Source organism: Patella vulgata, chromosome 4, assembly GCF_932274485.2.
Source record: "Patella vulgata chromosome 4, xgPatVulg1.2, whole genome shotgun sequence".
Taxonomy (NCBI): Eukaryota; Metazoa; Mollusca; class Gastropoda; family Patellidae; genus Patella; species Patella vulgata.
Genome location: NC_065882.2, coordinates 10,863,904 through 10,890,102, shown reverse-complemented (window position 1 = coordinate 10,890,102; position 26,199 = coordinate 10,863,904). Strand labels below are relative to the sequence as shown.

General features: G+C 38.6%; 2 long non-coding RNA genes across 2 annotated transcripts; both read right to left on the bottom strand.

Moving 5' to 3' along the window:
- Positions 1-1,201: 1,201 nt before the first annotated feature.
- On the bottom strand, positions 1,202-1,701 carry LOC126819585 (uncharacterized). The gene is made up of 2 exons (XR_007679688.2): positions 1,531-1,701; positions 1,202-1,325 (listed from the first exon to the last, which is right to left on the bottom strand). It is a non-coding gene; the product is annotated as an uncharacterized LOC126819585 (long non-coding RNA).
- Positions 1,702-11,825: 10,124 nt separating this feature from the next.
- LOC126819560 (uncharacterized) lies at positions 11,826-22,509 on the bottom strand. Its single transcript, XR_007679654.1, has 5 exons — positions 22,438-22,509; positions 21,555-21,621; positions 13,261-13,522; positions 12,973-13,130; positions 11,826-12,089 (listed from the first exon to the last, which is right to left on the bottom strand). It is a non-coding gene; the product is annotated as an uncharacterized LOC126819560 (long non-coding RNA).
- Positions 22,510-26,199: the final 3,690 nt, after the last annotated feature.

Genomic DNA, 26,199 nt, shown 5'->3' with positions numbered 1-26,199 from the left:
TTTGGATGGGGGTATTGCGAATAGTCTCAATAACTGCAGATGGAGGCAAGGAGGATACAACCTCATCAGGTAGTGAAGGAGTGAGCTGAGACGTCTTTTATACGCCCACATTTTCATGTGGACTAATATTGTCGTCGCCCACAATCTGTTTGTTGACACTCTACAGGTCACAATTGTTTATCCGATTTTGACGAAACTTGAAATATAGGTCTATCCCCCAACGATCTCGGTTTCTTTCGATAATGGTATGTATCGGACCATAACTTCATGGATTATGGCCCATTTTCCATAAGTTACGGTCAGATACATGCCAATATCGACAGGGACCGAGATCTTTCGGGGATAGACCTATATTTCAAGTTTCGTCTAATTCAGATAAATTTTGTGACCTGTAGAGTGCCCACAAACAAATTGTGGACGGGCGGACAGGGGCGACGACAATATGGGCATATTAAAAACCATTGATATATACTCTTCAAACAAAGTAGGGGATATTGAAATGCAAATACCTATGCAGCTTGCGATATGATAAATGGTAATGTACATTTGACATGCTTTGAGAGTATGTTCACTGATGAAGAATTTATCGCCCCAACAGAACAACTGAGCTGCACATGCGACACGCAATAGCGCCATACACGTGGGAGGGGTTCATTGTCAAGTGTGACACTTCAAAGAAGAGTTGATGAAAACTGCCGCGTGCTGGTTATCTATCCATGTTTGCTTTCCTATCGGTTCTTGCATAAGATTTACTTTTTAGCATATCTTTGCTTTAATGTGTTACGTTTAATTAGATCTAATTTGATCGGGAGACGTGTTCGTCGACGTCAACGGACAACACTACAAGAATTGGCCATGGCACTGCAAGATGAGTGGGTCAGATTGTCCCAAATCGTGACTGGACGGTTAATTAGGAGCATACCACGACGAATTGCTGAATGTCTGAGGATTAGTGGAGCAATTACCCATTAATAAGACAAAAATCAAAATCTTCCATTTTCACTTTTGACAGTGTATCTCTTTGCGAGTGAAATGGGGCCGTCAGATAAGCTGCCCATATGAACTGTTTATGTTCATGTGTAGGCAATTGGCCTGTTATTAACATACATTTCCGCAGTTTTGTATTGTTTCTGAATATCCCCTACTTTTTTTGAAGAGTATATTATACCAACAATCACTAGATCTTCATATAGGCCCAATCTTACAAAATCTATCTTTAATGTGCTTTTCACTATAGTTGGATTAAAATTTCAACTTGCTTTTCAGATAACCCAACAGAAAATGTAGACAAATGCAAGCTTGTGAGTCATTTAGATTCATTCTAGCTGAAAAATAAAGAAAGAAGGGAAAACGTCTTGTCTAGAGCTACAAGATATAGTTTAAAGTTACAATTTCATATTTTCAAAGAAAGTCAAACCATAATTATTTCTATGTCTTTTGCTCAAAAGGTTGTCAACTCACTATTATACGATCATAGGTTATCTTTCTCACACATAAAAATCTTCACACCGGAAATAATAACACAATTACCTCTCTTGTTTTCTATTCTCCACCATGGAACAGCTATCTTCAAACGTTTAAATCTGAAGTTGAAAATGATATTTTTGCCAATTTCTCAACTAGCAATAGTGAATTATAGGATTATTCTTTAACAAGGTAGGACTGTTTATAGATACCATCTATGAAAATGAAAATGGAAGTTTCAATGTTTTCATTCGATGAGTTTGATCTTCTAAACGAAGATACGCAGTTGACTTTAAGGCAGGCATCTACATTATTAGATCCTAGAAGTGAAGAATTAGCACCAGTGAATATTACTGAGTCTGAACAGAAAATCTTCATTCGATGAAGATAATTCTGATATTAAAAACTGTAACCAGCGGCTGCCAGGCAGGATACGCCCACATTTTCGAGAGATGGATAGAGAACAAGCTGAAAAGAAAGTGATTTTTCCTACAATCAAGGGCCATAATTCAGGAAATTACAATTCGATATACGCAAATATCGAAAGGAACCGAGATCTTTGGGTTATAAACTTACATTTCAAGTTTCAACAAAATCGGATACAAATTGTGACCTCTATAGGGTCCACAACCTTGATATTCCATATTTTTACGCAATTTGCGAACGAGGGGCGGCCATTCTGTCTGTCAGTTTTGGGCCGATTTTCAAACTCAGTCGTCCTTAGGGTGTAACGGTGATATAATAATACATTTTTTTTAAATCGGATAAAAATTATGACCTCTATAGGGTCCACAAGCTAAAAACGCGATTTTTCGTACAATCAGGGGACATAATTCAGTAAGTTACGGTCCAATATGCGCGAATATCGAAATGAACCAAGATCTTTGGGTTATAAACTTATATTTCAAGTTTCAACAAAATCGGATAAAAATTGTAACCTCTATAGGGTCCACAACCTTGATATACCATATTTTTACGCTATTTGAGAACGAAGGGCAGCCATTTTATCTGTCAGTTTTTGGCCGATCTTCACGAAATTCGAACCCAGTTTTCCTTAGGGTATAACGGTGATATAATAATATGTTTTTTTAAATCGGATAATAATTATGACCTCTATAGGGTCCACAAGCCAAAAAACGTGATTTTTCGTACAATCAGGGGCCATAATTCAGGAAGTTACGGTCCGATATGCGCGAATATCGAAAGGAATTGAGATCTTTGGGTTATAAACTTACATTTCAAGTTTCAACAAAATCTGATAAAAATTGTGACCTCTATAGAGTCCACCATCTTGATATACCATATTTTTACGCTATTTGAGAACGAACGGCGGCCATTTTGTCTGTCAGTTTTGGGCCGATTTTCGAACTCAACCGTCCTTAGGGTTTAACGGTGATATAATAAAACTTATTTTTAAATCGGATAAAAATTATGACCTCTATAGGGCCCACAAGCTAAAAACGCGATTTGTCATACAATAAGGGGCCATAATTCATGAAGTTATGATCCGATATGCGTGAATATCGACAGGAACCGAGATCTTTGTGTTATAAACTTACATTTCAAGTTTCAACAAAATCGGATAAAAATTGTGTCCTCTATAGGGTCCACAACCTTGATATACCATATTTTTACACTATTTGAGAACGAAGGGCGGCCATTTTGTCTGTCAGTTTTGGGCCAATTTTCACGAAATTTGAACTAAGCCGTCCTTAGGGTGTAATGGTGATATATTAACACGTTTTTTTTTAAATCGGATAAAAATTATGACCGCTATAGGGTCCACAAGCCAAAAAACGCGTTTTTGCGTACAATCAGGGGCCATAATTCATGAAGTTACGGTCCGATATGCACTAATATCGAAAGGAACCAAGATCTTTGTGTTATAAACTTACATTTCAAGTTTCAACAAAATCGGATAACAATTGTGACCTCTATAGGGTCCACAACCTTGATATACCATATTTTTACGCTATTTGAGAACGAACGAACGGCGGCCATTTTGTCTGTCAGTTTTGGGCCAATTTTCACGAAATTCGAACTCAACCGTCCTTAGGGTTTAACGGTGATATAATAATACGGTTTTTTAAATCGGATAAAAATTATGACCTCTATAGGGTCCACAAGATAAAAAAAACGCGTTTTTACGTACAATCAGGGGCCATAATTCAGGAAGTTATGGTCCGATATGCGCGAATATCGAAAGGAACCGAGATCTTTGGGTTGTAAACTTACATTTCAAGTTTCAACAAAATCGGATAAAGATTGTGACCTCTACAGTGTTCACAAGCCAGAAACGTGATTTTTCGTACAATCAGGGACCATAATCCATGAAGTTACGGTCCGATATATGCAAATATCGATAGGAACCGAGATCTTAGGATGATAAACCTATATTTCAAATTTCATTGAAATCGGATAAAAATTGTGACCTGTAGACTGTTCACAAGATGTGGCTGAGCAGGCGATTCCAAAAACCACAACTACACCAAAACGTTTCAATAAACCATGGTATAACGAAGATTGCAAATCCGCTCTGAAAGAGCGTGATCGTATCCTGAGACGACTTAAGAACCACCCTTCCATGGAGAATATTGCGGCATACCAAATGGTCTGGGCGAAGGCTCATAGAACCATACGTCAAGCAAAGAAATCTTCATGGCAAGGTTACGTCTCAAGGATCAATTCCCGTACCACACCTAAGTCGGTATGGGATAGGATTAAAGGTAAAAGTAGTGCATTATCATTTAACCATCTAAATGTTGATAATACCACCTTAACAACATTTCCTGATATTACTAATTCTCTGGCCAGTACAATTCCATTTAATTCATCATCCAATTTCTCCTCCGATGCCTTTAGAGCATTAAACAACAACAGGAGAAAATGCGACTTAATTTCAAGTTCCGCAATCATGAATGCTACAATGATACCTTTTCCATTGCAGAACTTCGGGATTCGCTAAAGCGAGCTCGGGATACTGCAACTGGTCCAGATGAAATACACTACCAACTTCTAAAACATTTACCTTTTTCCACTCTTTTAATTTTATTGGATCTTTTAAACCGAATTTGGGTTGATGGGAATTTTCCCCCCTAGTGGCATGACCCACAATAATTCCCATCCCTAAACCGGGTAAAGATCATACGAATCCTAACAACTATCGTCCGATCGCTTTAACTAGCTGTATTTGCAAAACCATGGAGAGATTGATCAATCGAAGGCTTGTTTGGTACCTTGAGTCCAACAACCTCATTACTGACCTCCAACGTGGATTTCGGTCCCAAATGAGCAGTCTTGATCATCTCGTTCGATTTGAAACGTTCGTCAGGGACGCTTTCATCCAGAAGCAACATTTAGTTGCAATATTTTTCGATCTGGAGAAAGCTTATGATACTACATGGAAACATGGTATCATGCGCGACCTCCATAACCTCAGCGTACGAGGTCGCTTACCTATCTTCATTAAAAATTTCCTGGAAGATAGGTCATTTAAGGTACGACTGGGATCAATATTCTCTGACCCATTTCCCCAGGAAATGGGGGTTCCTCAGGGAAGCATATTATCTCCTACTCGTTTTGCTATAAAAATTAATACTATCCCAGCGTGCCTTAAACCAGGTACAAACGGCGCTCTTTATGTTGATGACTTTCAGATGTGCTATGGTTCTACCGACATGCGGATAATCGAACGTAAGTTGCAGCTTTGTTTGAATTCACTTCAACAATGGGCAACCGTAAATGGATTTCGTTTTTGGAAATCCAAGACTGTCTGCATGGATTTCTGTCAGAAACGAGGTTTGCATCCCGATCCAGAACTTTACTTGGATGGCACTCGGCTTCCAGTTGTGGATGAAGCCAAATTTCTGGGGCTGATATTTGATAATAAATTATCATTTATTCTCCACATTAAAAACCTAAAAAAGAAATGTCTGAAAGCCCTCAACATATTGAGAGTCTTATCAAATACTGACTGGGGAGCAGAACGTAAGGTCTTGCTCAGATTATATCGAGCATTAATAAGATCCAAACTCGATTATGGGTGTGTTGTGTATGGGTCTGACAGCGAGTCTTATCTCAAAGAGCTCGACACCATACACAACCAGGGACTTATAATCAGTTTATCGAGGAGATAAGGTGATTCCAACAAGCACCTACATCCTCACATTCAATCGTCCCGACATACCAAAGACTCCCAAGGCAGGTTATTTAAACATACCTGTGGATTCTTATATATCCAATCCTCTTCGTTGCTACAAGTGCCAAAAGTTTGGACACAGTAAAACCGTCTGCAGAGGTAAAGACACCTGCGCTCGTTGTGGTCATGATGGCCATGAGAGTGCTACCTGCCAGGCAGAATTTTGCTGTGTTAACTGCAAGGGAAAGCACTTTGCTTATTCCCGTGAGTGTCCAATATGGCAAAAAGAGAAAAGAATCCAACAGGTCATGTCTGAACGAAAAATACCATATTTTGATGCTAGAAAGCAGGTAGATTTAACTGCACCTTTCCCTATTGCACCACAAGGGAAATCATTTGCAAGTGCAGTTAAAGTTTCTACCAAATCCATCTGCGTTCAGACAGATTTAACCTGGCCTGATAAGCAGGAACTTAAGACTTTGATGACATCAGATCAAAATAAAGGGGCTTCGAGCTCTTCTCATTTATGTGAGAGCTCGATTCAAACAATTTTGTCCTTGCCTGGCGAGGGTTCATCTTCCTTGCTCCAAACTGAAGTTATTGGGACCAATCTCAATTCTTCTGTCCAGAATGGCAAGGAACCGCCTTCCTTGGATAAGTCGAAAGCTGCAACTCCTGATCCCAGGTCCACTGGGTCAGGATCGCAGTCAACGGCTATCCCACCCTCACAGGAAAAAATATATATTTCTTCAAGACAAAGAAAATTAGCAAAGTTGCGTGAGAAGGGTAAAAAGGGTTCACAAGACCGTATTATCCATTTCACTAAATATGGGGTTGATCTGATGGACGGTATTACCGTAGAGGGGGTCCGTAATGACCCCATCGGCGGTAAACTGCCACCAATAAATTATCCCTGACAATGGTAAATTCCATTATTCAATGGAATTATCGTGGTTTAAAACCCAATTTTAATGAAGTTCATCTTTTAATTCAAAAGTATAATCCTTTAGCTATTTGTTTACAGGAAACTTTTTTGAGGAATTCTGACACTTTGTCTTTTAGACAATTTGTTGGTTATCATCATCACGCAGTTGATGACCTTGTTTCACAACTTCCCCTCCCGTTTATAATTACGGACGATTTCAATGGTCATCATTCCCTCTGGGGTAGTCCAGATGATAACAACAGTGGTAAACAAATAGCGGACTTCATTAACATTAATAATTTGTGTTTATTAAATGATGACTCGCCTACTTATCTACATCCTGCCACAGCTTCTTTTTCTTCCCTGGATCTCACTATTTGCTCACCGGTCCTTTTTCAGGATTTTACATGGAGAGTAAATGAAGATCTATGTGGTAGTGACCACTTTCCTATCTTGATTGATAATAATGGTCCCTCTCCGGTCGAACGACCTCAGAGGTGGAAGTTGCATAAGGCTGATTGGGCTCTGTTTGAATCTTTGTGTCTCTTCTCTTTTGATTCAAAAGAGTTAGAAGATGCAGATGAGCCCATGGCTTTATTCACTTCAATTCTTCAAGATGTAGCTGAGCAGGCGATTCCAAAAACCACGACAGAGCCAAAACGTTTCAACAAACCATGGTTTAACGACGAATGCAAATCTGCTCTAAAAGAGCGTGATCGTATTTTGAGACGACTAAAGAACCATCCTTCCATGGAGAATATTGCGGCATACCAGATGGAACGGGCGAAGGCCCGTAGAACCATACGCCAAGCAAAGAAGTCTTCATGGCAAGGTTACGTCTCTAGGATAAATTCCCGTACCACTTCCAAATCGGTATGGGATAGGATTAAAGGTAAAAGTAGTGCATTATCAGTTAACCATCTCAATGTTGATAATACCACCTTAACAACATTTCCTGATATTGCCAATTCTCTGGCCAGTACATTTTCATTCAATTCATCATCCAATTTCTCCTCTGATGCCTTTCGGGGCATTAAGAATCAACAGGAGAAAAGGCGACTTAATTTCAAGTCCCGTAATGATGAATGCTATAATGATCGTTTTTCCATTGCAGAGCTCCGTGATTCGTTAAAGCGAGCTCGGGACACTGCATCTGGTCCAGATGACATACACTACCAAATTTTAAAACATCTACCTTATCCAACACTTCTTATTTTACTGGATCTTTTTAACCGGATTTGGGTTGATGGGAATTTCCCTCCTTCGTGGCATGAAGCCACAATATTTCCTATCCCTAAACCGGTAAAGATCATACGAATCCTACCAACTATCGTCCGATCGCTTTAACCTACATAACCTCGGCCTACGAGGTCGCTTACCTATCTTCATTAAAAATTTCCTGGAAGATAGGTCATTTAAGGTACGACTGGGATCAATATTCTCTGACCCATTTCCTCAGGAAATGGGGGTTCCTCAGGGAAGCATATTATCTCCTACTCTCTTTGCCATAAAAATTAACACGATCCCAGCGTGCCTTAAACCAGGTACAAACGGGGCTCTCTATGTTGATGACTTTCAGATGTGCTATGGTTCTACAGACATGCGGATAATCGAACGTAAGTTGCAGCTTTGTTTGAATTCACTTCAACAATGGGCAACCGAAAATGGATTTCGGTTTTCGAAATCCAAGACTGTCTGCATGCATTTCTGTCAGAAACGAGGTTTGCATCCAGATCCAGAACTTTATTTGGATGGCAATCGCCTTCCAGTTGTGGATGAAACCAAATTTCTGGGGCTGATATTTGATAAGAAATTATAATTTATCCCCCACATTAAAAACCTAAAAAAGAAATGTCTGAAAGCCCTCAACATATTGAGAGTCCTATCAAATACTGACTGGGGAGCAGACCGTAAGGTCTTGCTCAGATTATATCGAGCATTAATACGATCAAAACTCGATTATGGGTGTATTGTGTATGGGTCTGCCCGCGAGTCTTATGTCAAAGAGCTCGACACCATACATAACCAAGGACTTAGAATCGGTCTAGGATCATTTCGTACATCTCCAGTGGACAGTTTATACGTCGAGGCGCACGAGCCCTCACTGCACAACAGACGTGATAAACTGGCCCTGCAGTATGCTACGAAAATTGCACCACCTCTCTCCATGGCGATTGTTCATGACTTTACGGTCAGGAGGGTTTCGGCCAAGGTTTGCTTAATGGATAATCTCACCCAGTTTTAACAAAATTCTCTGAAACATATTATTGCCCCGTATCGTGTTCGAACAATCAGGGGCCATAATCCAGGAAGTTAAGTTCGGGTATCCACGATTATCAAAAGGAACCAAGATCTTAGTGTGTAATGGTAATATATTCACGCGTTTTTTTTTAAATCGGATAAAATTTGTGACTCTACAAGCTAAAACGTGATTTTTTTGTTAAATCAAGGGCCATAATTCAGGAAGTTACGATATGATATGGGCGAATATCGAAAGAAACCAATATCTTTGGGTTAAAAACATGTACTTCAAGTTTCATCGAAATCGGATCAAAATAGTGACCTCTAGAGGGTCCACAACCTTGATTTACCAGGTGTTTACACTATTTGCGTACGAGGGGCGGCCATTTTGTCGGCAGTTTTGGCCCGATTTTCACGACATTCGAACTCAACAAACATTACGGTGTAACGGTGATATATTCGAAAAAATTTTTTAAATCGAATAATAATTGTGACCTCTAGATGGACCGCAAGCTATAAACGCGATTTTGCGTACAATCAGAGGCCATAATTCAGGAAGTTACGATCCGATATGCGCAAATATTGACAGGAACCAAGATCTTTGGGTTATAAACTTGCATTTTAAGTTTCATCAAAATCAGATCAAAATTGTTGCCTCTACAGGGTCAACAACTTTGATATACCAGATGTTTACACGATTTGCGTACGAGGGGCGACAATGATGTCCGGCAGTTTTGGTCTGATTTTCATGAAATTCAAACTCAACCATCGTTAGGGTGTAACGGTGATATATTCGAACGTTTTTTTTTTTAAATCGGATAATAATTGTTATCTCTAGAGGACCACAAGCTAAAAACGCGATTTTTCGTACAATCAGGGGCCATAACTCAGGAAGTTATGATTCGATATGTAGGAAGTTGTGATTCGATATTTTCGAAAATAGAAAGGAACCATGATATTTGGGTTATAAACATGTATTTCAAGTTTCATCAAAATCAGATGAAAATTGTGACCTCCAGAGGGTCCACAACCCTGATACACAATATTTTGACATTATTTGCGAACGAGGGGCGGCCATTTTGTCCATCAGTTTCGGTTCGATTTTTACGAAATTCGAACTCAACCACTCTTAGGGTGTAACGGTGATACATTCAAACGTTTTTTTTAATCGAATAAAAATTGTGACCTCTATGGGGTCCACAAGCTAAAAACGTGATTTTTCGTACAATCAGGGGCCATAATTCAGGAAGTTATGGTCCGATATGCCCGAATATCGAAATGAAATGAAATGAAATGGGGTTTAACGTCCTACTGTTCTGCTCATAAACTGGGCTAGTGAAGACGGGCATACGCCATACAGTGTGCTTTGAGGGAAATTTTGCCCGGGCAGCGGCGCTACGGCCTACCCTTTTATCGAATTCCAACTGACAGTATTTGCGAACGAGGGGCGGTCATTTTGTCCGTCAGTTTTGGTCCGATTTTTACGAAATTCGAACGCAACCATCCTTAGGGTGTAACTGTGATATATTGTAACGGTTTTTAAATCGGATAAAAATTGTGACCGCGATTTTTCGTACAATTGCGTTCAATCGTTTAGTTTAATCCCAGCGTCTTTTAGTTTGGAAGGGACGAAAAACTTTAGTCCGGTGTACATGTAGAAGAGCACGAGATAGAGAGTCAGTGACGCCGACGGAAAATCAAGACGGAGGGATCGAACATGGAACCTCCAGGTTATAACGAGCTAGCATCTTAATCACTGAGCCACCGTGGCTCCATGTTTGCAAAAGATAAAATATTACCAATTGTTGCATTCATACCAATGTAATTTAAGTACATGTATACTATTATTCTTTTTACCCGTGTGGTTTCTCCTTGTCAGTGTCTAGTCGTTTGGGTGGAACGAAAAATAGAGGTCCTGATTACACATTGACTTGCACGTAAAAGAACCTTTAATGGTTCAGGTAAAAGGACACCTAACAGCTGCAATTCAAAATAAGGGTAGGCTGTGGCGCCGCTGTCAGGGAAAAATTGGTCTAATACCATACTGCATGACGTATTTTAGACTTCAATGTCCCAGTTGGGGAAGAAAATTAGGACGTTAAACCCCAGTTCATTTCGTTTCTATATAGCCTACCCTTGATCGAGACTTTTTAAACGGGATGGACGCAGTGATGTTAGTAGTTACCCGTATATAAATCCTTACCCATTTTAGACAAAAATCAGGATTTGTTCCAACTTTTGTCACTGATTTTACAAGGTTGCTAGCGAAGAGCTGCACATGTTGACCGAACCAGATAGGTCTCCCGTTACTATCACCAGGTATATAAATGATTCAAAGATGGTAAAACGGCAGAGGGTTTGGATGGCCTAGTGGTCTAGAGTGTGGCGCTTCGAACTCTAGTTGTCTGGTCACCTCTGGCTGGCGGTCGTGGATTCGATCCCTGGTGTGAGCGTATGTGGCTTGGAGATAGGTGCGGCTTCTCAACCTCGTGGGTTTACTCCGGTTTCTCCCCACATGAAAGACCCCTGCGCTGAGCTAAGTAAAATAAGACAACAAATCTGCGACATCACCCTCGGTGGAAACGGACGTTAAACACTAATGCCCGCGATACGCTGTGTACATACGATATAAACCTATTTAGATTATTCCGGTCATTCACATTTAGAACTTCTTTGGACGGTGCATTTAGTAATTGAACAGTAACATACTAAAAACTATTTATGGAATAACAATTAATGATAACTAATTAGCTCACTATATCGCTTTGATCAAGTGCTTGTTATTATGTATATATTTATATTCCTCCAGTTTCCTCCCACTGCTAAAGACCCCTATGCGCAAGCGAATTATTTAAATAAAATTAGTCCCGAAATGACCTAGTTTGTGTCGAGTGGATATGTCAGGGATCAGGGATATGTCAAACAATTGCGGATAGGACACGCGTCTGTGGATTACAAATGCTGTTTATTTAAAGTTGGATTATCGACTATCATTTCTAATTCTCTTGGCGTCCTTGTCAATATAATAATTGATAACCAAGTACAAAAATTAATTCATTTACAGAGTTGAAGATCAATTTTATTCGGACGTGATCCTACTAAAACTTCCATACAACAGATATAACAAATTAGTGTTTATGCTTAATAAAGTAATTCATGGACAGAGTTGAAGATCAAATTTAAAAGATATATAAGATATACATAATTAATGGCGGGTGGGAGGGGCTGTGGATAGCATAATAAATTATGTCCTCGCGAACACTTCTAGTTAATGTTTCAACAATGCAGTAATAGCTTCAAGGGCTTCACAACAATCACAACCTGTAAGTACACGACGCAATAACTGAGTATTAAAATATGTTTTATTATTATCGAATGCTCAATAGGATATGGTGTTTTATTTTATCGGTTGACAATAAATAGGTGAACAGAAATGAATTGTTTACAATTGCGTAAAGGCCATTTTTACAGGTACCTACTTTTGCTAAAGAACGTCAACCAACTTTTTGGAGGGAAACCTCACAAATTTTTGAAGGGAAAGCTCACTTTTCCATCATCATGGATTTCCACAGAAGGTTGCTTTCCATTAAAGCTGTAACATTTACTATGCTGATAATCGCCATTCGCGGTAGGAAACGAAATAGATTTGGGCCATGAAGTGGATACAGAGGGGGTGCATATCATTCTATCTTCAAGAAACTGGGGGATGATGATCAGGCATTCTATAAACAATTCCTTAGAATGGATGTAGCCAATTTTAAAGAACTACTGATGAAAAATGAGCCACTTATTTTGACATGGTGGTCTTAAGATGTGGAACCTGCCATTTTGATTTTTTGTCATGTGCCCCAATTCAGCACGTGACAGACATGCATTGTCCTACAATGTTCAAATTAATGTGTATGCTCGAACAAAATCCAACATGTTCAAGCTTGTTCATAGTTGTCAAATTCCCATACACACGACATTTTCCTGCGTACATGATCCTACAAATGTTGGATGGTGTTCTTGAACAAAGGTGGGATCGTGTAAAATGGCCTTAAGATGTTTGCACTCTTAGTAACCATGTACCCTTAACTGAATATTACATGTAGCATTACATGTTCAGAAGTAATGTAAGCTAGTGTTGTCCGTTACATGGATTAGACAACCCCAAAAAGTATTTTGATGTTGTTTATTTTTTTTTTACTTTTAATTGTCTTACCTCTTGTTTTTTTTATAACCTTTCTACAATAGACGGTTGTATCCTGTCCACGATATCCGGTTGTCCAAATCCAATCGGCTCTACCATTCAAAGAAGAAGGCCTCGATCCCCAGTTAAACGTTGGCACTATAGCATTTGGCCACTTAGAGTCATCGAAGCTATAATATAAAGACAATAAGACGAAGATGACAGAAGATACGATACAATCAAATTAGTGGCGGATAACAACGTTCATTAAAACTAATATCTGTTAATTTCTGAAAATATGGAGGGATCACCAGAACTTACCCAGGTTTATTCCAACCTGCTGCGTATGTCTTGGAACATTTCCATGTGGTATCTGTTTTAATGCCATTACTTAATGCCAGCTTGATGCCACCAACTACACCATGATCCACGCAATGAACAGCAACCACTTGAGTATTACCGGGAATACTGACGGGTGATGATTTAGTCCAATCATTATCGTTTGCATTTGTATATCGAACGCCATCAGCATAAAAATACATGGTGTTGTCACATGTTGCATCACCAGTGATAGTTGACTGAGCTAAAATATTAAAATGATTTATTCGTTAAAGGGACCATACTAATATTAACAGTCTCAGAAATAAAAGTCTGTATACGTATGGGGGGGTTGGATGGCCGAATGGTTAGCACGTGCGCGCTGTATCATAAAGCCTGTCATTGAGTAAACTGGCGGGGTTTCGAATCCCCGGTTGTACGTGGCAAGGAGTAGGGTCGCCTGTCCAACCTCGTGGGTTTACTCCGGGTCCTCCGGTTTCCTCCCACTGCTAAAGACCCCTACGCGCAAGCGATTTATTGATATAAAATTAAACCATATGTTAGTCCCGAAATGACCTAGTTTGTGTCGAGTGGACGTTAAACCCTATTTCTCTCTCTCTTTTGTATACGTATGAAATGTAAGCGCCAAAATATAGAGGAATGGTGTATTTATCTTGTCTCAAAATTTCAGCTAAAAATATTGAGTCCTTTGAACGTGAACGTCAAAACCGCTTATCCGGGCACATAACCCTTTCAAGATTTCAGGTCAATAATCTATTGCCGTTTCTTTAGAGTTATATACAGTGGATGATCCACGTGCTGTACTTGATAACGAAAGTTAAATTTCACCAACATATTATTTTTATAAAATAAAGTCGGGTTTTATCCAGACACCACATAATACACAATGGGACACCGGTCTCCATTTCCACATGAACACTGAGGGTTCCTAGAAAAGTATTTATCGGGTGGTTATTTCCAATAAAAGTATGGCAATTTTGGTATGTAGAGATATCCAATCTTACTAGAAAAATACTGGATTCCCCGAAAAACACTCATGGAGCGTATACAGGACAAAAATGTAAGGGTTCCCCTAATCAACAGCCCGACGATTAAGAATTTCTGCACGCGTGATGTCAAAGGTCACACGCGAACATTGAGCGCTTGATGTACAAGTTGATAAACGCTATGAAGAGTTAGACGTACAACACTTTCTGAGATAAAAATGACGGAAAAAGACGCGGGTAGTGGATAACCCGAGAATTTAATTAGGATTCGATATTTGTAATAAATAGTAAGCGATTAAAGACAACATCGTCTTATGTATACAATGGATTCTCCTCTGACTTCCAAGACGTGACGTAAACATGACCTGGTTTGATCGAATTTTAATAGCAGGGCATTCCTTCGCAATTACAATGTTTGAGAAGGATTTGAAGCATAATTATGACAAATTAATTAGTTTGAATATGTTTTTAGTCCATATAGACCATTAAATCGCCCAGTTTGTACGCGGGACCCATCTTTAAGTTGTTTGAAAACGTATCACGTATATTGAGTTAGTTGCTCGGCCCTAAGGTAGAGGATTTTAAGGGATTTTAGCACAAAATTATGCTGTTTTATTCTCCAAAATATTATCGAGATTGGCCCTTTAAATGTAAATATTCAAATTAAAAGCAAATAGTACTTTTCCAATAGTACTTAAGTAATTGCAATAATCTATCTCAAAACTATACGAATCATCCTGACTAACAACACTTTTAAATTTTGCGAATTAAATTACAAACAAATTACTAAAGCGGCACTAAAATTAAGTAAATAAGCCAACAGTGAGGCAGATGTCCCCCGCCGAAATCTCAAAATAAACAGATGCCGCACATTTATCTTTTTCAAATCAAACTGATTATCTATGCTTAGTCTAAGCATACAATGTTCACGATCAAACTTGGTCAGGTTTCGAAGTACCTGGTAGTGAAAATAAATACTAAGTTCTATCACTCTCCATGAGTTAGAATCGAAGTTATCTTGCCCCAAAGCATCGACCAATGAAATTTTATAGCTCTGCTTAGCTTTAGCGGGAAATTTTAATCATTGAACTCAGTCAAGATCTTCAACTAATGAACATCTCAATTAAAAGCGGAGTTGTTATGTTCCAAAGTCATGACCAATCAAATTGGTTATGTTCAAAAGTCATGACCAATCAAATTGCTTATCTACTTAGCCTAAGCAGAAAATTCTCACCGCCGAACTTAGTGTATTGATATAATGAATCTATACTCAGGTTCATCGCTCTCACCCAATTAGAACCAAAGTTATCGTGTTCCAAATTCCCAACCAATCAAATTGCTTATCTCTGCTTAGCCTCAGTGGAAAATGAGTATGTTCGCACTCTGTCAAGTCAACCCCCCCTGGGGTGTAGGGGGTGATAAGAATATACCCTTCGTATGTCCTGCGTGTCGTAAAAGGCGACTAAAAGGATCCCCGTAATGGGGCAACGTGTTTGCCGTGCGTTGCGACCCGTGTCGGTGGAGAGTTGAATCCTGGTAATTGAGTGGGGATTTGGTTTGCGAGCCCTTTCTCTGCAACACATTACTTTGGCCCATGGTTCACCTAGACGGGAGGTCAGAGTTTCCCACTCTGATCAATCGGCTTTGGTCGTTTTTAGCTCTGTAGAAGTGTACTCCCATTTCCTGAGGAAATGGGTCAGAGAATATTGATCCCAGGCGTACCTTAAATGACCTATCTTCCAGGAAATGTTTAATGAAGATAGGTAAGCGACCTCGTAGGCCGAGGTTATGGAGGTACGCCTGGGATCAATATACTCTGACCCATTTCCTCAGGAAATGGGAGTTCCCCAGGGAAGCATATTGTCTCCAACACTCTTATGATACTACATGGAAACATGGTATCATGCGCGACCTCCATAACCTCAGCGTACGAGGTCGCTTACCTATCTTCATTAAAAATTTCCTGGAAGATAGGTCATTTAAGGTACGACTGGGATCAATATTCTCTGACCCATTTCCCCAGGAAATGGGGGTTCCTCAGGGAAGCATATTATCTCCTACTCGTTTTGCTATAAAAATTAATACCACCCCAGCGTGCCTTAAACCAGGTACAAACGGCGCTCTTTATGCTGATGACTTTCAGATGTGCTATGGTTCTACAGTCATGCGGATAATTGAACGTAAGTTGCAGCTTTCTTTGAATTCACTTCAACAATGGGCAACCGAAAATGGATTTCGTTTTTCGAAATCCAAGACTGTCTGCATGCATTTCTGTCAGAAACGAGGTTTGCATCCTGATCCAGAACTTTATTTGGATGGCAACCGCCTTCCAGTTGTGGATGAAACCAAACTTCTGGGGCTGATATTTGATAAGAAATTATCATTTATCCCCCACATTAAAAGCCTAAAAAAGAAATGTCTGAAAGCCCTCAACATATTGAGAGTCTTATCAAATACTGACTTAATAAGATCAAAACTCGATTATGGGTGTATTGTGTATGGGTCTGCCCGCGAGTCTTATCTCAAAGAGCTCGACACCATACACAACCAGGGACTTAGAATCAGTTTAGGAGCATTTCGTACATCTCCAGTGGACAGTTTATACGGCGAGGCGCATGAGCCCTCATTGCACAACAGACGTGATAAATTGGCCCTGCAGTATGCTACGAAAATAGCATCACTTCCGAATCACATTTCATTTAACACCATATTTAGACCTCTTTATGAGCATTTGTATCTGGTGAAGACTAATGTTATTCCATCATTCGGTATTCGCATACAACCCCTTTTGTCTGAGGCTGGTATCAGCCTTGACAGTATTGCGAATACCCCTGTCTTTAGGACTCCACCGTGGGCTATATCTCCCCCAAAGATCGATTTCGATCTAACTCAACATAAAAAGAGAGATACTAGCTCTACGGTGTTCCAATCTCTCTTTAGAGAGTTAAGGTCTAAGTATGGTGATTATGCTCCTATTTACACAGATGGTTCTAAAGATGGTGATCGGGTAGCCTCGGCTACCGTGACGCCATCTGAGACCATTTCTGTGTGTCTTCCACCTGCTGCTTCAATATTTACAGCTGAGCTCCAGGCCATTCTTCAGGCCTTGGAGTTCATACAATCCTCTTCATCTTTAAAGTATATCATCTTTACTGATTCTCTGTCCTCGCTTCAAGCAATTAACAACAAACAGCTTGAACACCCATTAGTAGCAGATGTTTATCATCTGCTATTATCATACGAGTTCAACAGTAAAGACGTCGTCTTTTGCTGGCTCCCCAGTCACGTAGATATAAGGGGGAATGATCAAGCAGATTTTGCTGCCAAAGCTGCTTTAGATCTTCCCCAATCACCCTTTTTAATACCATATAAAGATTTTAATTCGTGTATAAATCATTTTATTTATGACCGCTGGCAACGGTTTTGGGATTTTGCAGGCACAAATAAACTTCATCACATTAAGCCTCTCCTAGGAGATTGGCCCAACTCCTATAGAACCAACAGAAGGTATGAAGTTGTTTTGTGTCGCTCTCGCATTGGTCATACTTTTTTAACTCATATTTTCATTTTGAAGCGAGAGCCTCAACCGGAATGTGTTCACTGTCATGTTCCTTTGACAGTGAAACACATCTTGATTGAGTGGAAACATCTCAAGAACATTAGATCTAAATATTACCGTTGCCAGTCAGTACGTCAGCTATTTGCTCAACCAGAGCTATATGACAAAGTGCTAACATTTTTAAAAGAGACAAACTTTTATAATCAATTTTAATTGTATATATTTAATCATGTATATCCTTTTAAATATTTATATATGTAAAAGATTTGTTATATTTATTTTTAATTAATATATTTTCTGTGATATTTGTTTTTATTTACATATATAAATTCATTTATGTGATATTGTTTTAATTTGTCTCAGATTCACCATATGTTTGGCGCAATATAGCCCGGTTGGAGCTGACGTGCCATAAAACCATATTTCATTCATTCATTCATTCATTCTGGGGCTGATATTTGATAAGAAATTATCATTTATCCCCCACATTAAAAACCTAAAAAAGAAATGTCTGAAAGCCCTCAACATATTGAGAATCTTATCAAATACTGACTGGGGAGCAGACCGTAAGGTCTTGCTCCGATTATATCGAGCTTTAATAAGATCAAAACTCGATTATGGGTGTATTGTGTATGGGTCTGCCCGCGAGTCTTATCTCAAGGAGCTCGACACCATACACAACCAAGGACTTAGAATCAGTTTAGGAGCATTTCGTACATCTCCAGTGGACAGTTTATACGTCGAGGCGCATGAGCCCTCACTGCACAATAGATGTGATAAACTGGCCCTGCAGTATGCTACGAAAATAGCATCTTTACCAAATCATATTTCATTTAACACCATATTTAGACCATATCATGAGCATCTATATCTGCTTAAGACTAAAGTTATTCCACCTTTCGGTATTCGCATACAACCCATTTTGTCTGAGGCTGGTATCAGCCTAGACAGTATTGCGAATACCTCTTTCTTTAGGACTCCACCGTGGGCTATATCTCCCCCAAAGATTGATTTCGATCTTACACAACATAAAAAGAGTGATACTAGCTCCACGGTGTTTCAGTCTCTCTTTCGAGAGCTAAGGTCTAAATATGGTGATTATGCTCCAATATATACAGATGGTTCGAAAGATGGTGATCGTGTAGCTTCGGCTACTGTGACACCATCTGAGACCATTTCTGTCCGCCTTCCACCTGCTGCTTCCATCTTTACAGCTGAACTCCAGGCCATTCTTCAGGCTTTGGAGTTCATTCAATCAACATCTGATTTAAAATATATAATTTTTACTGATTCTTTGTCCTCACAATAAATAATAAACAGCTTGAACACCCATTAGTAGCAGACATTTATGGTCTGTTACTATCAATAAAATAAAACCAAGTACGAACAATCCAAACCATTAGACAAAATTCGAAGTCCTAAAAAAACGGTATAGGCAAAATAGTGTAATAAGGCAAAATAGTGTAATCAGCAAGGACATTGTCCTTTGCTGGCCCCCCAGTCACATGGATATAAAAGGGAATGATCAAGCAGATTTGTCTGCCTTAGATCTTCCCTTTTTCGAATTTTTAACGCCATACACGGATTTTAAATCCTGTATAAATAATTTTATTGATGACCGCTGGCAACGGTCTTGGGATCTTGCAGACACAAACAAACTTCATCACATTAAGCCTCTTTTAGGAGGCTGGCCAAGCTCTTATAGAACTAACAGGGGGGATGAAGTTGTTTTGTGTCGCTCTCGCATTGGTCATTCTTTTTTAACTCATATTTTCATTTTAAAGCGAGAGCCTCAACCAGAATGTGAACACTGCCATGTTCATTTGACAGTTAAGCACATTTTGATTGAGTGCAAGCATTTCAAGGATATTAGATCAAATTTTTACCGTTGTCAGTCATTACATCACATGTTTGCCCAACCGGGTTTATATGGTAAAGTGTTAGACTTTTTAAAGGAGACAGGATTTTATCAGAAATTTTAATTGTATATATATATATCATTTCATTTTTGTATTTAATATTTATATGCATAAAAGATGTATTTTATTTTTAATTTTACTAATTGTGATATTGTTTTTATTTATGCATATAATGTTTTTCTGTGATATAATTTAGCCTGTCTTGTAATATTCACCATATGTTTGGCGCAATATAGCCCGGTTGGAGCTGACGTGCCATAAAACCACATTTCATTTCATGTCATTTCTGTCAAGTCATTCAACTACACCAGTTTTGAACATTCTACCGCAATTAGATTTATTGTGTTCCAAAGTCTCGACCTATTAGACTGAAGTTTCTACTTTGCCTAAGCAGAAAATGCTCAGCATCGAACTTTGTTAAGGTATTGATGTAATGTAACTAAACACGAAGTTTCACCCCTATCAATCAATTATAATCAAAGTTGTCGAGCTCCAAAATCTCAACCAATCAAAGTGCTTATCGCTCTGCTTACCCTGAGCCGAAAATGTTCATTATCAAACTTAGTCAAGGTATTGATGTGATGGAACTATACACCAATTTTCATCACTCACTGAATTAGAACTAAATTTATCGTGTCCCAAAGCATCAACCAATCAAACTGCTTATCTCTGCTTACCTAAAGCAGAGAGAGAGAGAGAAATGGGGGTTTAACGTCCACTCGACACAAACTAGGTCATTTCGGGACTAACATATGGTTTAATTTTATTTCATTAATTCGCTTGCGCGTAGGGGTCTTTAGCAGTGGGGGGGGGGGGGGGAAACCAGACTAAAGCAGAAAATCCTCATCTCATCTTCGAACTACACCAAGGAAATAATCTAATAAAATCTACACCAAGGTTGAACATTACAGCTCAATTAGAAGGATGGTTGTTGTGTCCCAGAAAGTGACAGACAGACAGACGGACCATTTAGTAACGCCCTGTTTCTTCGAAAGGCGGGGCAAATTAATAATCGGGTCTCTGGAGGAAAACTTATAATCAATTGTAGAAATTAAATATGGAGTGAGTTACAGATTATATTTAGAAAATCTATTGAAAAGATTCATAGACCATATAGTTTCTATTTGGAATTAGCGATGTTGCATACTTGCGAAACATAGTAGACAATTTAGACCTTAATATCAATTTTCCAACTGAAACGAACAATCTGCAAATCTCATTCTTCGATGTTCTAGTGAAACGAAGTGTGTGTGTGTGGGGGGGGGGGGGGCTCCTAATAACGGATATGTATTCTAAGGAAACAGATGCCGAATCTATTTTTGTTTTAGGTCAGGTCATATACACCCTTCCAGAAATAAAATACCGTTCTCATTAGGTACAAAAATATGCACCATTGTGACAGATGAAGATCCGCGGACCTTCCGATTAGGTGAGCTACAAACAAATATATTGAAATAGCATCGAAGTAATAGACGTTGGGATAAATAAGGCTTTGGCAATTGATATACAAATATTGAGGGCTACTAAAGTTGAGGAAAGTTCGAATAATAGCATTACCTTTGTCTCTAGCCAGAACCCCCACCATCCTAACTTCTTTAAATCAATGATTGAGAGCTGGACAATCCTGGCATTAAACAACAACATCTTGTCATTGAACCAAGCTGACACACTATCAAGTAATCAGGAACTTGCATCAAATCAGAAACTAAAATCAACTTGTTGTCACTGGAACGGCCAGATAAGTCCATGGGGTTTTATATTTTGAGTTTTTAAACGTTTATTGAAATAAAATGGTATTATAATATTTATTACCTTCAGAAACAAGAAATCCGAATATCGTCAACAGCACCAATATCTCCATTGTGTTTATTTCACGCCTCTGTAAATAACGACATATTAACTAATTAACATGATCGAATATTATACAGTTTCAACTTCTCTTGTACCATTTAAATTACGTCATCTACGAATATTGCTAGGCTGATATATATATATCGACTTTCACCCAGGCCGGTTGTGATGGGAGTGGCGTCTTTTTGAACGCTAAAATTTAAAGTGGACATCTAGTTTATGCCGTTTGAAACTCTACAGTTTTATTGTATCGGGATTTTTCTAAAATTTAATCGTAACCGCCGTTGTGTAGTATGCCTGTAGATTAATTTATTATAAGTTTATTATGCTATTTGACTATTTAACATTTATGCTTTCAGATAAAAATCAGTTATGAAAATACGAAATGAAATGAAATGAAATGGGGTTTAACGTCCTACTGTTCTAATGAAGACGGGCATACGCCATACAGTGTGCTATGAGGGAAATTTTGCCCGGGCAGCGGCACTGTCGCCTACTCTTATATCGAATTCCAACTGCCAAGGGATCTTTTACGTGCATTCCAACCGGAAGGATTAGACAGCTGTCCTTGTCGGGCCCTCCGTCCTGCATCACTTACAAGGGGGAACCACGCCGGAAAATCTGGATGGACTTTCTCGGTCAATGCAGGGATCGAACACCCGACCTCCAGGCTAGCGAGCCAGCGTCTTACCCACTTAGCCACGTGATCCCCCATGAAAATACGAAATAGATGAACTAAATATGCTTAGTCTGAAACAAATCATTACATTTTTTTTATAATTATCCTAATAATAAATAGCCTTAGTTACTACAGTTTTATAATTGTGTTTATAAAAAGTCTTACCTTAATGTATGAGCTCTCCTGTTTATCGGCCTGCTATGCGCATGTATGGCTTTATAGGGAAACATATGGATGAATAGTTGTTATATAATTTACTCGTTTAATTATACAACGTTTAATAAGTTACAAGTTGTAATTAATTTTAACAGTTTGATTCCCCTAATTTTAACAGTTAGATTCCCCTGTAGTCAAATGACAGATGGGAAACTGGCCCCTCCAGAACAGTTGAAATTGGAAACCAAAATGCTGTTATATATGTGTCGAATCTTTTTGCAGTGATATTGATATATGCACCTTTATTTTCTCCCAGTTGTGAGGTGTCGGGCAGGGAGTGGAGGTGTTGATTCGAGCTTCGTTATACGCGAACATAAAATATCAAAACAGTCAATTAACTTCTATTTGGGATTCAGGAATATATTTTATGTTTAAAACGGTTCCATAATAAAAACATTCACTTTTAATCAAATACAAATACATGTTGTTTGTTATGATAAAAAAAGGATGCCGCATCTGTCCAATCTATAAAATATCTATCAAATAGAAATACATGATTTTGTCACATATAACATCACCATTAAGCATCTAATGATAAACAGTTTAATTTACAAAATAACTTGAATAGGGGCTCATACAATTTGAATATTCCTCTAAAACAACTTCAGTTAGAGTTTTCTGTGACATGGATTGATTTCGTATACATCAATGCTACAAGTTTATGAAAACTACGAATACATATTTCCATCAATTTCAAAATAGCGCGAAAACAAAGGGGAAATGTTTAAAGAAGAGTGTATGTTAGTAGATATATCTATATCAGATTTATGAGAAACAAATATTTGCTCCCGCAAAGACGTTTATAACTTGTTTTAAATTTTGCTTGGGATTAAATTAAACGATTGAACGCAATCGTCCCCTATTGATACTCAAGTTGTTGCTGTGAGGACTTCCGCACAGTTGGTGGCATCAAGCTGGCGTAAAAAACAGATACATACGTATGCACTAGATTGGAATAGTCCTAGGTGAGTTTTTTTGGAAAAATTAGCCAAGATTGAAATTAACTCTTCTTTCTTTGATAAGAAAAGGCGGAAGTGGTTGGAAATGTCGAGCTAGTATTGTACGCTAGCCATTTATTGATAACCCTAGACTATAATAATACTTTCTGGATTCGTTTTTAAATTCGCAGGAAGGGCTCATTTGGTCAGTGGTCAAACGTAAGAAGGTTGGCAAAATTCTAAATTTTGTAGAGTAATTCCTCATTTTACCACATGATTTATAAAATGTTGTGAATACGATACATGTCAATAATATGTTTTAGAGACTTTTGTTAAAACTGGGTGAGGTTATTGTCCATTAACCAAACCTTTGTCGAAACTCTCTTGACCGTAAAGTCATGAACAATCGCCATGCACAATTAGTGGAAGACATGGAGAGATGGTATAGTGACATAGGGAAGTCATTAGAGGTCTGGACGACACATTCAATTCCATTATATACTTCTTTTACATAATGATCCACAATACAGCTATGGTGTCCATAACCGAATATTCATTGCGGGTCTCTTTTTAAAAGAGACGTTTTTATCATAAATTTTAATTGTATATTTATCATTTCATTTTTGTATTTTAAATATTAATATGCATAGGTTTATTTCATTTTTAATTCTATTTACATGTACTGTGATACTGTTTTTATTTATGCATATAACACTTTTTCTGTGATATTTCTTTAACTTGTCTCACATAAATCCCCATATGTTTGGCGCAATATATCCCGGTGGGTGCTGACGTGCCATAAAACTTCATTTCATTGCGGGTCTAATATTAAATTTGAGTCCTTAATGTGATTTTTCTTGTCATTAAATAAATGTTTTTATCTATCAACGTTATTTTTATCGCCGATATCCATTAACTCGAGACCAATCCTTCAAAAAATAATCGACATAAGATTTCATACACGACTAAATCCAAGTGTCAACATAATTATACCCCCCCCCCCCCCCGCCGACTTGCGAGCTAAAGTGCTCCACTTGTTATTGCATGTAAGTTTTACTTTAACTCCCTAACAATTGAGAGCATACATACATAACCAATGACTGAAAATATATTAACACTCTCGAGATAAATGTATATTCTGCACGATATTTCAAGACAAGCCCCCCCCCCCCCACTCCCTGCCTCCTGAATATACCCTTCGTATGCCCTGTGTGTAGCAAAAGGCGACGTGTTTGCGAGCTGTGTCTGTGGAGAGTGGATTCCGGGTGATTCACTGGGGATTAGGCATGCGACGAGTTCCTTCTCTCCAACACATTACTTGCCCATGGTTCACCTAGACGGGAGGTCGGAGTGCCCCATTCTTAAGAGCGTGTCCGCGAGAAAACCATGCAGAAGGTGCTAAGGCTTCAATCACAGATTTTGACCAAATTTGGTTTATAAGTTGGGATAGTCCCAAAACACATAAATGTGCAATATTGACTTCTGCAGTTGTCCACGACCTTCCATTGGAGTTTCGACGTGCTCAATCTTAACAAACATATCCATTACTCTCAAATAGACATTATTTTAAATAAAATAATCCAACGAAAATGAAAAATTCACCTAAAAGTGAGATTCGAACCACCAACCGCATGACTTCACCCGACCCACCCTTTCACCGAGTTGCTTGTCCCAGGGCCCCAAGGTCCATGTCGTGGGCCCTGTTCAGGGGGTTTGCCTAGGGCCTCTCTTATTCTAAATCCGGCCCTGAAGGTGCAGCTGACGGTGCCCGAGAGCTGTAGCTACCATACTACACTGTTCAATGTCACCCACTTCGACGCAATTAGGCTTCGTTGCCGTTAATATTTAAGCTTCCACATTTCTGTATTGTAGAAATCAGTGGATGTGTCCCAAAATGAATAGTGGAAACATACTCTGAAATTAAACATTTTGTAGCCATTTTCGGTAACTTGTTTGAAAATGAAATCTTAAAGAGACAATACAACAAATATGTTAAAGGGACAATACGACAATACCAAATATACAATAAATACAAATACACACTTATATAGAGTACAACACGGTACAAATAATGGCTATGGATATGATGAAAACGTATAAAAGTCAAAAAATTTATTTCTCTAATTAAATTTGCCAAAAAATGTACCACAAAAGCTTATTTTTAGCACTTTTCAATAAGCTGTATATTTTAAGTATGTTGCATTCCGGTCATTTTTTTTTACACCTATGGATACTATGTGCTTAGCAAAGAAATTCTACTTGCGACCATGAAAGAAAAAGTTACAGTCTATCTTTTTCTGCACTATAAGGACAATGTGAATATGGTACCCTAAAACAAGTCCACACAAAATTAGTATGTACTGATTTTTTTTTTCAAATTAGTGCTGGGGTAGAAGTTGACCACCCGCTTTATCAGACAGGGTCAAAATTAGAAGGTTGCTATTCCACCATAGAATGCAGTCTGCTTAAAAAAGGTGATAAATACACATGTGAAAACCGCAATTTTACCCATAAAATTAATAATTCCTGTACAGTCCTTTAGAGCGACATCAGACTGTAACCACTTCAGCATGTTACCTCTTGACCCTAGGGGGTGTCATACCATAAGTTTGATCAAAAACTTCCGACCCCCCATCTTAGCACTTTTTGCATGGTCTTCTCGCGGATACACTCTTAATCAATCGGCTTTGGTCGTTTTAGCTATGTAGAATGCACGAACTTGCACCACTGACAAGGGGAAACTACGTCGGAAAATACCGATGAACTTTCTCGG